The following is a 12,690-nucleotide window of genomic DNA, read 5'->3' as shown; positions in this document are numbered from 1 at the left end:
TAGGTAGAGGAAAAGACAATAGAGGCCATAGGGGAGGCTTTGGAGGAAGAAGTTCTGAACAAAGAACACAAGGAGAGTCTAAACTCACTGAACAACAAGAGAGTGGCACTAATAAAGGAGGATTCAATAGAGGAAGGGGATCAAACAACAATTTTAGAGGGAGATCTAGTGGACAAGGTAGAGGTTCCTCATATTTTACAACAATGAAGTGTTACCATTGTAACCAACTTGGTCATCCAGTATATAGGTGTCCAGAGAAGGGATCATCATCACAAGGTGGTGAAAGGAGAGTGAGATATCTTCAAGAAGAGTCTTTAAGAAGCAAGACTTCAGAGGTTGCCTTAGAATTAGAGGTAGGAGACAACTTGATGATAAGGAGAACTTTGATCAAAGAACTGGTCAGAGAAGAGCCAAGCCAAAGAAGGTCCTTATTTAGGATCAAATGCAAGATAATGGACAAAGTTTGTAAGGTGATCATTGATTCAGGGTCTACAGACAACATTGTGTCAGAAGAGGTAGTGAGTAAGCTCAAATTGCAAAGGATACCTCACAACAACCCTTATAGAGTCACTTGGTTGAACAAAGGCCAACATGTCTTAGTTAATGAGCAAGCATGGGTGGATTTTACCATTGGGAGGTATAAGGGCAAAGTGTTATGTGATGTTCTACCCATGGATGCATGCCATCTTCTATTAGGAAGACCATGGCAATTTGATATACAAGCTATTCATGATGGAGCCAAGAATGCATACTCATTGAAGAAAAATGGAGTCACATTCAAGATTTAGTTTGTCCAGGAGGAAGGTGAAAAGAGGGTAGCAGGTCATAATATTCTTTTGGTAAGTGAAAAACAGTTCTTGAAGACACTTGAGGAAGGTTAAGGTATAGGGTTTTCACTAGTAATGAAGCCTAAAGATGAAGACAAGAAAGAGCAGCCAGATTTGCTAATAGAGGTGCAAGATTTGTTGAAGAAATTCAAAGGCATAGTAAGTGATGGACAACCAACCACCTTACCTCCTAAAAGAACCATACACCATCAAATAGACTTCATTCTCAGAGCATCCTTACCTAACAAGGCAGCTTATAAAATGATTCCCCAACAAAATGTTGAGATTGCCAAGCAAATCCAAGAGCTCTTAGACCAAGGCCTAATTAGGAAAAGCATTAGCCCTTATGTTGTCCCCACCGTGTTAGCACCAAAGAAAGGTGGTACTTGGAGATTGTGTATTGATTCTAGAGCTATAAATAGGATCACCATTAGATATAGGTTCCCTATTCCTAGAATACAAGATCTAATGGATTGTTTAGGGGAAGCCAAGTACTTTACTAAGATTGACCTTAAAAGTGGATATCACCAAATTAGGATTGAGGGTGATGAGTGGAAAATTGCATTTAAGACTACTGAGGGTCTTTATGAGTGGCTTGTAATGCCATTTGGCTTATCCAATGCTCCAAGCACCTTCATCAGACTCATGAATGAGGTGATGAAGGACTTCATAGGTAAATTTGTGGTGGTATACCTAGATGACATTCTCATTTTCAGTAAGGATAGGGCAGATCATATTAATCATTTGCAAGATGTATTACAAAGATTGTATGATGAAAAGATAACCATGAACTTGGATAAGTGTGAATTTGTCAAACATGAGTTGGTTTACCTTGGATTTGTGTTGTCTCAAGGAAACCTTAAGATGGATCCCAACAAGGTTGAAGCCATAGTAAATTGGCCTACTCCTAAGTCAGCAATAGAGGTGAGAAGCTTCCATGGACTAGCTCAGTACTACAAGAAGTTCATTAGGCAATTCAATGAAATATGTGCACCAATGTTAGACACCATTAGAGGTGGAATAAAGGCAAAGTTTCAGTGGGGTGAAGAAGAAAACAAAGGTTTTGAAACCTTGAAGGAGAAGATAGCTACTCAACCGATGCTAGTGTTGCCTAGTTTTGAGAAACTTTTCATACTAAAATGTGATGCAAGCAATGTTGTAGTAGGTGTTGTCCTAAGCCAATAAGAAAGACCAGTAGCTTTCCATAGTGAGAAGCTAAGTGATGCCAAGAGGAAATACTCCTCTTATGATCTTGAGTTATATGCTTTAGTGCAGGCTTTGAGGAAGTGGAGACACTATCTCCTTCCTAAGGAATTTGTAGTCTATATGGACAACCAAGCATTGAGTTTCCTAAACTCACAAGAAAAACTTAGTCATAAAAACATGAAATGGGTGGAGTACATGCAAGCCTACACATTCACCATTAAGCACAAGAAAGGGCAGTTAAACCGGGTAGCTGACGCATTAAGTAGGAAACTTTTGACAGTCCAAGAAATCCAATTGAGAAGCATAGGTATTGACAGTTTTAGAGACTTATATCTGGAGGATGAAGACTTATCAAATGCCTACAAGGTGTGTAAGGAGTATCAAAATCACTTCCATAGTGAGTATTCTGATTTTACTTTGCAAAATGGACTATTGTTTAAAGGTGGGCAACTTTGTGTGCCTAGAGGCTCAATGAGAGAAAATCTCATACAAGAGAAGCATAATGGCAGCCTTAGTGGACATTTTGGAGTCAATAAGACTCAAGAGTTGGTTAAGAGGTATTACTATTGGCCAAGGATGAATCAAGATGTGAAAAAGTATGTGGAGATTGCATAGTTTGCCAAAAGGCCAAGGGTACTTCTACAAATGTCGGTTTATAAGCAGGGTTATGACATCATTTATGTGATTGTGGACAGATTTAACAAAATGGCTCACTTTGTGCCTTGCAAGACTACTCATGATGCATGCAAATAGCTCAATTGTTCTTCAAAGAGGTGGTGAGGATACATGGTTTACCCATTTGCATTGTTTCAGATAGGGACTCAAAGTTCACGAGTCCTTTTTGGAAGACACTTTGGAAAAAGCTTGGCACCAACCTCTCTTTTGGATCAGCCTACCATCCTCAAACAGATGGGCAGACCGAAGTGGTGAATAGAAGCTTGGGAAACTTATTAAGGTGCCTTACTAAAGAGTATGGTCAGACATGGGATCAAGTACTCTCACAAGATGAATATGCATATAATTACAGCATGAATAGAACTACAGGCAAGAGCCCTTTTGAAGTGGTCTATGGTGTGCACCCAAGAGGTATTTTGGAGTTGAGAGACTTAGGTAGTGCAACAACAAGAAGTGGATATGTAGAAGACTTTGCTCAATCAATGAAGGAGGTCCATGAATCAGTCAAGCAAGCATTAATAGAAAACACAAGCAAACTCAAACAAAAAGTTGATGAAAGAAGGAAGAACCTACAATTTCAAGTGGGAGATCTTGTCATGGTGCACCTAAACAAGGCAAGGCTACAACAAGGAGTGCCTAACAAGTTGTAAATGAGAAGGATAGGTCCATGTGCCATTCTAGCCAAGTATGGAGAAAATGCATACAAGGTGGATCTACCTAGTGACATAGGATTGTCATCGGTTTTCAACATAACAGACTTAGTTGCCTACAAGGGACCAATTCAAGCTTCAGATTGCAGTCACTCAGAGGTATTAGATGATGTGAGCAACCTTTAGTTACCAGCCAAACCAAATCCAAAGGTCGAGAAGGTGTTGAGTTCAAGGACTGCCAAGAAGACAAGGCATCAAACCTATTTGGAGCACCTAATCAAATGACAGGATATGGATGATGCTAAAGCTACATGGGTGCTTGAGATAGAGTTTAAGAAGCTAGGAATTGATCAGAATTTGATTCCCAAGGAAGTGACATGATTTTCTTTTGTTTGGGAGAATGGTGCAGGAGCACCTAGGACTTAGGCTATTTAGTTTTATGAATTTTCACTTGTACTGACCCTAGCCAAGTCAGGTAGTGAATAAGGACTCCAGGAGGGTCCAAGAGTTAGTGTTTTGAGTCAATGTAGGCCTAGGTTGAGTTCATTCTTCTTAGGTTTGCATTTTTTGTGTAAATAGTGGTTTGAGTAGGTAGTTGACCTTCTTGATGGTCAGAAGTGTCAAAACTTGGTATAGGCATTAGGGAGGGTTAAATTAGTCTTAGGAATGTTTTAAAAGTCATAAGTAATGACTTAGAATAGGCCTCATAGGTTGAGAAGGCCAAAAAGTGAAAAAGTGCAAAGTTGCAAAAAGTTGTCATGACAACTTTTGAAAGTTGTCATGACAATTTTTGTCCTAAATTGGTTAGCGATGGAGTTAGGGATTGTCCAACACCCTAAGATGACTCCACACATGGGGAATGCTATAAGAACCCTCTCTTGCATGGTTACCAAGGTTGGAGAATTTTTTATTTTTTTTGTAAGTTCAACAATACGAAACTACTCATTTTCAGACTAGTTGGCAACATTTTGGCTTGTTTTTACTCATTTTGTAATTGCAAATGGATTGAATCCATTGATCCAACAATGGATTGAATCCATTGATGTGTTATAGTGTTGTTGGTTCCATTTCAAGCTTTGTAATTAGTTTATATTGGTGTTTTCATGCTTTGGTTTGCAAACAACCAGTTTTGGCTTGTATATAGCAGTTTTATGTAAAATGGTTGCCCCATGAATTCCACACGTGCTACCATCACGGCTTGTTGGGATATGATGGGAAATCACCTGTACAATGTACATATGTAGGGACAAGTGCTGGAGATGAGTTTCAATATGACTGTCACCTTGTACTAGGTGAGTCCAGGAGCAACCCGACTAGAAGAAACAAGGTGAAATTGATGTTCAAAGTGCAGGGGTGAGTGTCAAACCACCATCTAATTTTTTGGAGGGGTCCATGAACATGGGACACAGTTGCCAATGCAAGGAGAAGCCTTGACAAAGTCATTTGATTCCCAAACACCAACTTGATCAGTCACTGCCGGCTAGAAGGCCTAGAAACCCTTCAAAACCCTCATTTTGGGGTTAGCATATTGTACGGTCGGATAAGGAGCCAAAACCACAAAAATCACTTGAGGTTAGGTGAATCATTGAAGAAAAACCAAACTTTCTAGGGTGTCTTTTGGACCGTTTTCCTTCAAGCCCTAGAAAACCGGATTTAGGAGGCCTAATAGGGCTAATTCCTTGTAGCCCTTTTCTAGGCAAAATGGTGAAATCGGTAAGGAGGGAAGTGATTGCAAACCTCAAATGGACCCAAAATCTATTCAAAACATGCTAGAAGACACCTCCACACCTCTGCATCATCTCACAATGGTAGGAGGCCAATTTGACAAGTTGAAGCCAAGAAAGCCATAATTGAGCACATGGGAAGCACTGTGAATTGGTAGGGTTCTTAGCCAAAACGCTTGAAGCAAACACCTTGGAATGGTCAAGAAACAAGCCTTAGAAGAGACTGAGAAGGATTTGGAGGTCTAGAGTGCAAGTAGGCCTGGAGAGTTGGTGGAATTGAGCAACACCAACTAGGTGAAGTGTTGAGCAAACTAGGTGAATCCCATCAACCACCCATCCCAGTATTACTCCAACTCAGGTGTGCTTAACCACAAAGTTTCCTCCAAGGTTAATCCCACTTAGCTTGCAACCCCATTGGCAAAACCTTCAGCAAGTGTTGTGCCTTATGAACCATTCGAGCCCCTTTAACTCATCAATTGATAAACTTGCATGATCTTATCACATAATGTACATTCAATCTCATTTTTTAATCACTTATAAATTATCTAAGATAATCCCTAATGGATCTCCCTCGAGCAAATTTACCTGTTTTTCCTCCATCGTCCCCATGTATCTATCAATTTGTTTAAATTAGATACCTATCACTTTTTCTTAAATTAATTTAAAAAAATCTGATATTTTAGTAATCTATTTAAATTTATTTTAATTAATGAATGATTATAAGATAGCCGTTGAGAGAACGGTAATGGGCAAGGGAGCGGGAAAAAGCAATTCAGTTACAGACACTAATAAACAATTCATTGGCCTTCTTCCTTTTCATTCTGTTTTGTCCTTCCTTTCGTTATGTTCTGTTTTGTCCTTCCTTTCTTTTTGAGGTTGTTTTTCTGTTCTGTTCTTTTTTTGTTTTGTTTGGTTGTGTAGGTATAGCGTGCACGCTGGTTTTTTGTCCATCATATTTTTGTTCAATTTTTTTTTTCAAATTTTCTTTTGCTTTGGTGTTACATTTTTGTGGCAGAGGCAGAGCAGAGGAAGAGGCCGAGCAACCCAGGGCAAATTCTTCTTACAGGTATGTAGAACTTAATACTCGCTTCCATCATCTTCTGTCAGAAAATTTAATACCAAATACTAGAATATCTATCTCAGACTCATATTTTCTGAACCATCACTGGAATTTGTGGTCACGAGCAGAGAAGAGACGAGGAGAGCTTCAGTTCCCGAAACATTGAAATCACCAAAAAGGGTGAAAGACAGGGAGGTTACATTGGAGAGAAAGGTATCTGCTCGTGCCTTTAGAATCCATTGTTTAGTGTTCATAAAATTTGTTTCAAATTTATTTCCATTGCAGAGAAAGGTAACTGCTCGTGCCTTTAAAATCCATTGTTAGTGTTCATAAATTTGTTTCAAATTTGTACAGGGAGGTCTAGTTTCAAAGCTTTTTCCAAATGAATTATGGAAACCATGCTTGAGAATGGTGTTTGTACAGATTATGTAGACATGCAGTTCTTGTTCATGTAATCACCAGATTATAACTTGTTGGTGGGACATTACATTCTAGATTCCAGTATGTTCTTTCCTCAATACCCTTTTAGAGGGCATATAAATATTTTGACTACTGCAATTTTCTTGGTATTGTAAATAGGGTGCAATTTTAAACATGATAGAATTCAATGTTTCTCATAATATGTAGTGACTTTCTTCTGTTAATTTCGTTATGTTGTTCATGAATGAGAATTAATCAGGTCTATTAAACCAATTTCAGCTATATGTCGTGCATTCTTCCTCTTCCATCCCTCATGATGTAGGTTTTGAATAGTCTGTCGTGCAATTTGTCTATTGAATTGAACACTATCGAACAGGGCTACATGAATTGTCATGCCTTTTGTAGGTACCAAGGGTTACCTCGAGAAAAAAAATTAGGGGACCTCCATCAAAAAGCCAGAGGGTTTGTTGGTCCAAGTAAGGCTCCCATGCAAGGACACATTAAGGCCAGTTCCTTGCGCAATTAGAGCCAATCTTCCATTCCTTCAATTGTGAAGCTGATTTTTAGAGGGGCTTCCATTTTCAGGTAGCATCCATTCTCTGTTTTTAGAGGAGGATGGGCTTAGACTTAGCTACCTCGAGAAAAAAAATTAGGGGACCTCCATCAAGGCCAGTTCCTTGCGCAATGAGAGCCAATCTTCCATTCCTTCAATTCTGAAGCTGATTTTTAGAGGGACTTCCATTTTCAGGTAGCACCCATTCTCTGTTTTTAGAGGAGGATGGGCTTAGACATTAGCTCCCTCGAGAAAAAAAATAAGGGGACCTCCATCAAAAAGCCAGAGGGTTTGTTGGTCCAAGTAAGGCTCCCATGCAAGGACACATCAAGGCCAGTTCCTTGCGCAATGAGAGCCAATCTTCCATTCCTTCAATTGTGAAGCTGATTTTTAGAGGGGCTTCCATATCCAGGTAGCACCCATTCTCTGTTTTTAGAGGAGGATGGGCTTAGACATGGTTCTCTACACGTATTTTTTAACAAATCGTCCTCCCTTTGCTTCTGTGACTAGAAGATAATTTCATTCATGAAACTACGAGTGAATTGCAACCATTGGAGAGTGCTAAGGCCATGGCCTCCTCTGCCGGTTGATTCCTTGCTGCATTCAGTAACTGGTAGGAATTCTTAAATCAATTGAAGTTGATAGGAGAGATTTTAGTTTGGGAGAGCTGGTGAGCGAGGGTTTGCAGTAGGTGGGACGTTTGAGGGTCTGCAGAACCATAGTTTGTCTTGCAGTCGGATAGCCAGCTGGGTGAGTCATTGAGTAGATCTGAGTTGACGCCATTGTTTGTTGAAATTCTAAAGGTACATAGGAGTCTTATTTAGTGCTACTAGTGGATTTGTAGATGTTGTACTCATAGCTTCGTGTTAAATTAGCTGGTGGGTTTGAAGATGTTACACCCATAGCTTCTTGTTTCCGTTCCTAAGAAAATTTCACCACTACTTGCTCTTCTTCTGCCTTGGTGGTAATGTATATGATGTTCTACACCGTGGACATCAAGGTCTAGTTTAATTTTACCTTACCTATAATGAAGACTGCTTAGAATCATGCACATTGTTATACTTAATTTAATATGTTTACTATGGGCTTATTAGTTTTTGCATGGTGTATCGCAATAGGTGGAGAGAGCTTGCAGATGAATGGATGAAATGTGGTTGAAAAGTTGGTATAGCTACCATAGCAGGTGTGCTCTCATGTTGAATCAAACTAATAATTTTTCCCTTTCTTTTCTCCTTCCATTCTTTTCATATGTCTTTGAAAGCGCAACTTAAATGATATACATAAGTTTTCCTGTTTTCAGCAGTGCAAGAAGTCCATAAAATAGAGCAGCCAGAACATCGATTTTATTTGAAGCTGGATGACAGTCACTGAAGCAAAAACGAAACCGCTACAGAAAAAGCAAATGATGGGGTATTAGAAAGGAATGCTCAAAATCAGTCTAATAGAGAGCTTCAAGACTATCCGATGAGAAGTACAAATCCTGGTCTTCAATGCTGGTCCTAGGAGATGGTGAGTTGTAAGCCAGCAATAGTTGACTTAAAAACTCGAAATTTGATGTAAATGTTTTTTATTACATTTATTGAGTATTTTTGAGCACAAATGATGTACCTAAGACCTGATTCCAAATTTGTAGGATGTCAAGATATTTATGTGTTTTTTTTTCGGATATCTCACAAATTATGCTTATTTGGAGCCAGGTTTATGAAAGCGTTTCAAATTAAGACATTCAGGAACTGCCAATAACAATTCAGTTCCATTTGGTTACAGACATTCTTTCTTTTTGTGATTGTCCTTCTCTGTTAAATGTTTGGTTATTTTTCAGTTCCATTTGGTTACAGACATTCTTTCTTTTTATGATTGTCCTTTTCTTTTTTTTCTCTTTGTTTGTTTAGTATTTTTTCAAGTGTTTGTTTTGTTTTGGTTGTGTACAGCGTGCACGCTGGTGTTTCTTTCCATCTTATTTGTTCAATTTTTTTTGTTTTGGTGGTACGTTTTTGTGGTAAAGGAAGAGACAGAGGAGAGGAAAAGGCAGAGTTACCAAGGTCAAAATATTCTTCAAGGTATTCTTCATAACACGAAAGAGCTAATCCTTGCTTATAAAGAAGTTCCATTTTAGATTGAAATTATTTAGTCTCAGTAGTTTTCATCCTCTTAATAGCAACTTCCTGATCCTGTTCTTCCTCACCTTTCTCACCACTCATACCATTTTCATCCATAATTTCATTATATGTCGAACTTGAATAATATGCACTAATAACCACTTCCATCATCTTATGTCATAAACTTTAAACCAAATACTGCATTATCTCAGACTTGCTCCTTAACATGGCAGTTGAAGGTACCCACCACTTCAGTGCATTTGTTTACATATTTTCCGCAAGCTTTCCCCACTTTAGTTGGATGCAGTCACGAGTTGTCCTTCTAGGTAGTTACATGCTTGATATAAATCCATCTTGTAGTTATTTTCTGCAATATTTATCTGAGACTCACAAGTTTTCTCCAAGCTTTTTGAAGAGGTCAAAGTGGTGAATAAAATTGGGAGGACAAGGTTTTTCAAAGTTGTGAATTTAGGTTTGATGACTGGATGATATGCGATGCTATCAATTAGTTTTAGGCATACTCTCAGTATTATTGCCCTTGAAGCTTTTGTTGTTGCTTGAATTATGATGACAGTGATGCGTATGACAGTGTTGCGTATGACATGTTTGATCTTGGAGATAATTTAATGCTTTAATGTGATTAATACATTTTCAACTAATATCCACTAGTTGTTTTTGCTCCTTTGGAATATAATGAGTGAGATTCCAATGCAGGACCTGGTGAGAGCTTCATGTAACTGGTGCAAAGAAGAAGAGATGGAAAGTTCCTTATGATCACTAGTACCAGCTGTAGAAGGAAGCCATATTTCCAGAATAGCCAACCCAGTGTTTGAATTCTTTTTAGGCAATGGACTAATATTCTCCTGCACAGCTAATTCATTTGGATTTGCTATCAACTCCTCATATGACAGCCTTCCCACATCAAATTCACTTAATGGGGTTAATATTCTTTATACAACAGACATTTTTGCCTTTCATTTAAGGACAGATTGTAAGGATCCCGTCCTTTTTACATGGATTTGTGAAACAGAGTTTTGGCTCTTGGAGTTCTATTGATGAACAGCTATGGTAATGATGTTTTTATTCTGGCACTAAGCTGACATACACTGTTTATTGGGGGTTTGCTGGACTTCTACTTTGCAGGTGTAGTCCAACAGTTAACTGATCTCATAGGACATACAGCTGCAATCCCCTATTGTCTATAGGGCTTCTGGTATGTCCGTATGTGCTGCCCTGCAGTTTTTTGGTGTAGCATTGTATTGTTTATTGGCTTTCAAATATTTTATAGAACCTGCAAATCCTCTACAATAGTAAGTAAAGTATCAGCTAACTGAGCTTTGTTGGTTCTGGAATGTAGTAATTTTGGTGCAGGGTTTAATACTTTTTTGGATTCCTTGTTTTGGGAGCTCTGGTAGGTTTGTTGTATTTATTCATTTTCTTTAATATTTCAAATGTGATGCAGGGATATGATTTTCCTTGGTTTCTTTAATACAGAATTGCTTACATTGACATTTTCTTTTAACACAGAAAGATTGATTTTCTTTAATAAACCTAGAGAAGATCTCCAACAATCAGAGAATAAAAACAAATGTGCTATTTCAGCTTCGCTTCTCCAATTCCATCAAGTGCAGTAGTTTAGAAGATAACTACATAAAGATGGGACATCAATGAAACCCAACGCTGAAAGTACTAAAGGATCTTGTAGCAATGCCATTATAACCAGCTGTCATTAGTTCTTCTGACATTCTGGTTTGATGTAAATCACATTACAAACTGGTAACTGAATATTGTTTTCTCAGGTTTCAGGGAAAGTAGACAAGACAAGAAATAGCTCATTAGGGCCTTTAACTAGGTATGCATAGATCAAGATGTGGAAGTGACAGATTTTCAATGGAGATAAATGGAGGGTAATAGTACCAACTTAATAAAGGAATATTCAAGGAAATCTTTAATTTGAGCATTTCCAACGCAGCATAGTAATATTCAAGGAAACCTACTGTATTAATTTTGATACCAAAGAGAATAGCTTGAAAGGCATACTAGAATAGCTTGTACCTTGCACTAAAATTTTGGGAACCTAGGGAAACATGTTTGATTTATCAAGATGTGAATGTTGTCTTGTCACATATAGGAATTCAGATTCTAATTAGGTGTTTTTGCATTGAGATGACTTCATTATATTTAGGATAACTTGTTGATTGGTGAAGTGGGTTTCCATTCTATTGAATTGATGTATTGCATGGGTGTAGGTAGAGAGAAAACTTGACCTGGTGCATGGTCGTGGAAGTGTTGGACTAATGGGCTTGATTTCTCAGGCTGTTCATGATGGTGGCCGTCAGGGTATAAAGTTGTTTTCTTTAATTTTCATATTTGTGCCATTGAGGTCTACACTGCAAGGGCCTTAAGTTTTTAAGTTTTTTTGGCTAATCATTCATAATTTAAGGTACTCCTCATATTTTCTGTTCTTGCTTTGTTGTTGGTGTATTGGAAGTATTATTCCATTGGCCCCGCTGCCTCACAAGGTACCATTACTTCTACTCTGCAATGCAGAGTACTGACTGTTCTTGTGCTTTGGGTCTCATTCTGTTGCCATCTGTATAGAAAGCTGCTGTCTGATATTTAGTAGCTTAAAGTTAGTTAGATTTGTAAGATAAGATGATTTTGCGTGTTTATATTTACTTTGTGTTTCTTTTCATTTGCAAACTTAAATGGTATAAATTTGTTGCAGATATCTGCAGATGCAGTTGGTGAAGTAATGGAAGTTGGTTTCCATGCATGAAAGGAAGGTTGAAATGGCTCGTCAAGCAGATGCCTTTCTTTCTCTACCTGGTATTTGTTGGTAATTTAATCATTCAACGGATGCACTTGAATTAAAATTTCTCCTTATTCTGGGAAAAAGCATAGATTATAAGGTCTAGTAGCTAACTTCAGAAAGCTGCAATTTGCATCATTATTAGATGATATTTTAAACCTTTTAGCTCGCCCTTTAAGATAGGTGGTTATGGCACAATGGGGGAGCTACTGGAGATGATACATGGTCACAACTTGGAATTCAGGATAAGCCGGTATTCTATTTAACACAACTACAAGACCATCTTTGTAGATCACATGAAATTTATGGTACAGTTGAATTTTTTTGTTTATCAGTGGTCTTCAATGCTGGTCCTAGGAGATGGTGAGTTGTAAGCCAGCAATAGTTGACTTTAAAATTGAAATTTGATTTAGATATTTTTTATTACAGTATTTTTAAGCACAAATGATGCACACTGGTTTCTTTCCATCTTATTTCTTCAATTTTTTTTTGTTTTGGTGTTATATTTTTGTGATAGAGCAGAGCAACCAAGGGCAAAGTCCTCTTCTAGGTAATTCTTCATAACAAGAAAGAGCTAAGCAATGCTAACCATTGCTCTTAAAGAAGCTTAATTTTAATTTGAAATTATTTAGTCTCAGCAGTTTTCATCCTCTTAATGACAACT

General features: G+C 38.0%; 1 long non-coding RNA gene across 6 annotated transcripts; it reads left to right on the top strand.

Annotated features, from left to right (window-relative positions):
* Nucleotides 1-5,863: 5,863 nt before the first annotated feature.
* LOC131076589 (uncharacterized) lies at nt 5,864-12,357 on the top strand. Of its 6 annotated transcripts, none has more exons than XR_009113444.2 (7): nt 5,864-6,148; nt 6,271-6,355; nt 8,234-8,298; nt 8,416-8,624; nt 9,929-10,427; nt 11,464-11,554; nt 11,943-12,357. It is a non-coding gene; the product is annotated as an uncharacterized LOC131076589 (long non-coding RNA). The 6 variants fall into 6 exon arrangements; XR_009113440.2 differs by having other exon boundaries at nt 10,572-11,554; XR_009113443.2 differs by having other exon boundaries at nt 9,929-10,629; nt 11,468-11,554.
* The last annotated feature ends 333 nt before the right edge of the window (nt 12,358-12,690 follow it).

Source organism: Cryptomeria japonica, chromosome 10 (assembly GCF_030272615.1).
Source record: "Cryptomeria japonica chromosome 10, Sugi_1.0, whole genome shotgun sequence".
NCBI lineage: Eukaryota > Viridiplantae > Streptophyta > Pinopsida > Cupressales > Cupressaceae > Cryptomeria > Cryptomeria japonica.
The sequence above is the reverse complement of the archived record's forward strand: the minus strand, read 5'-3'. Positions and strand labels throughout refer to the sequence as shown.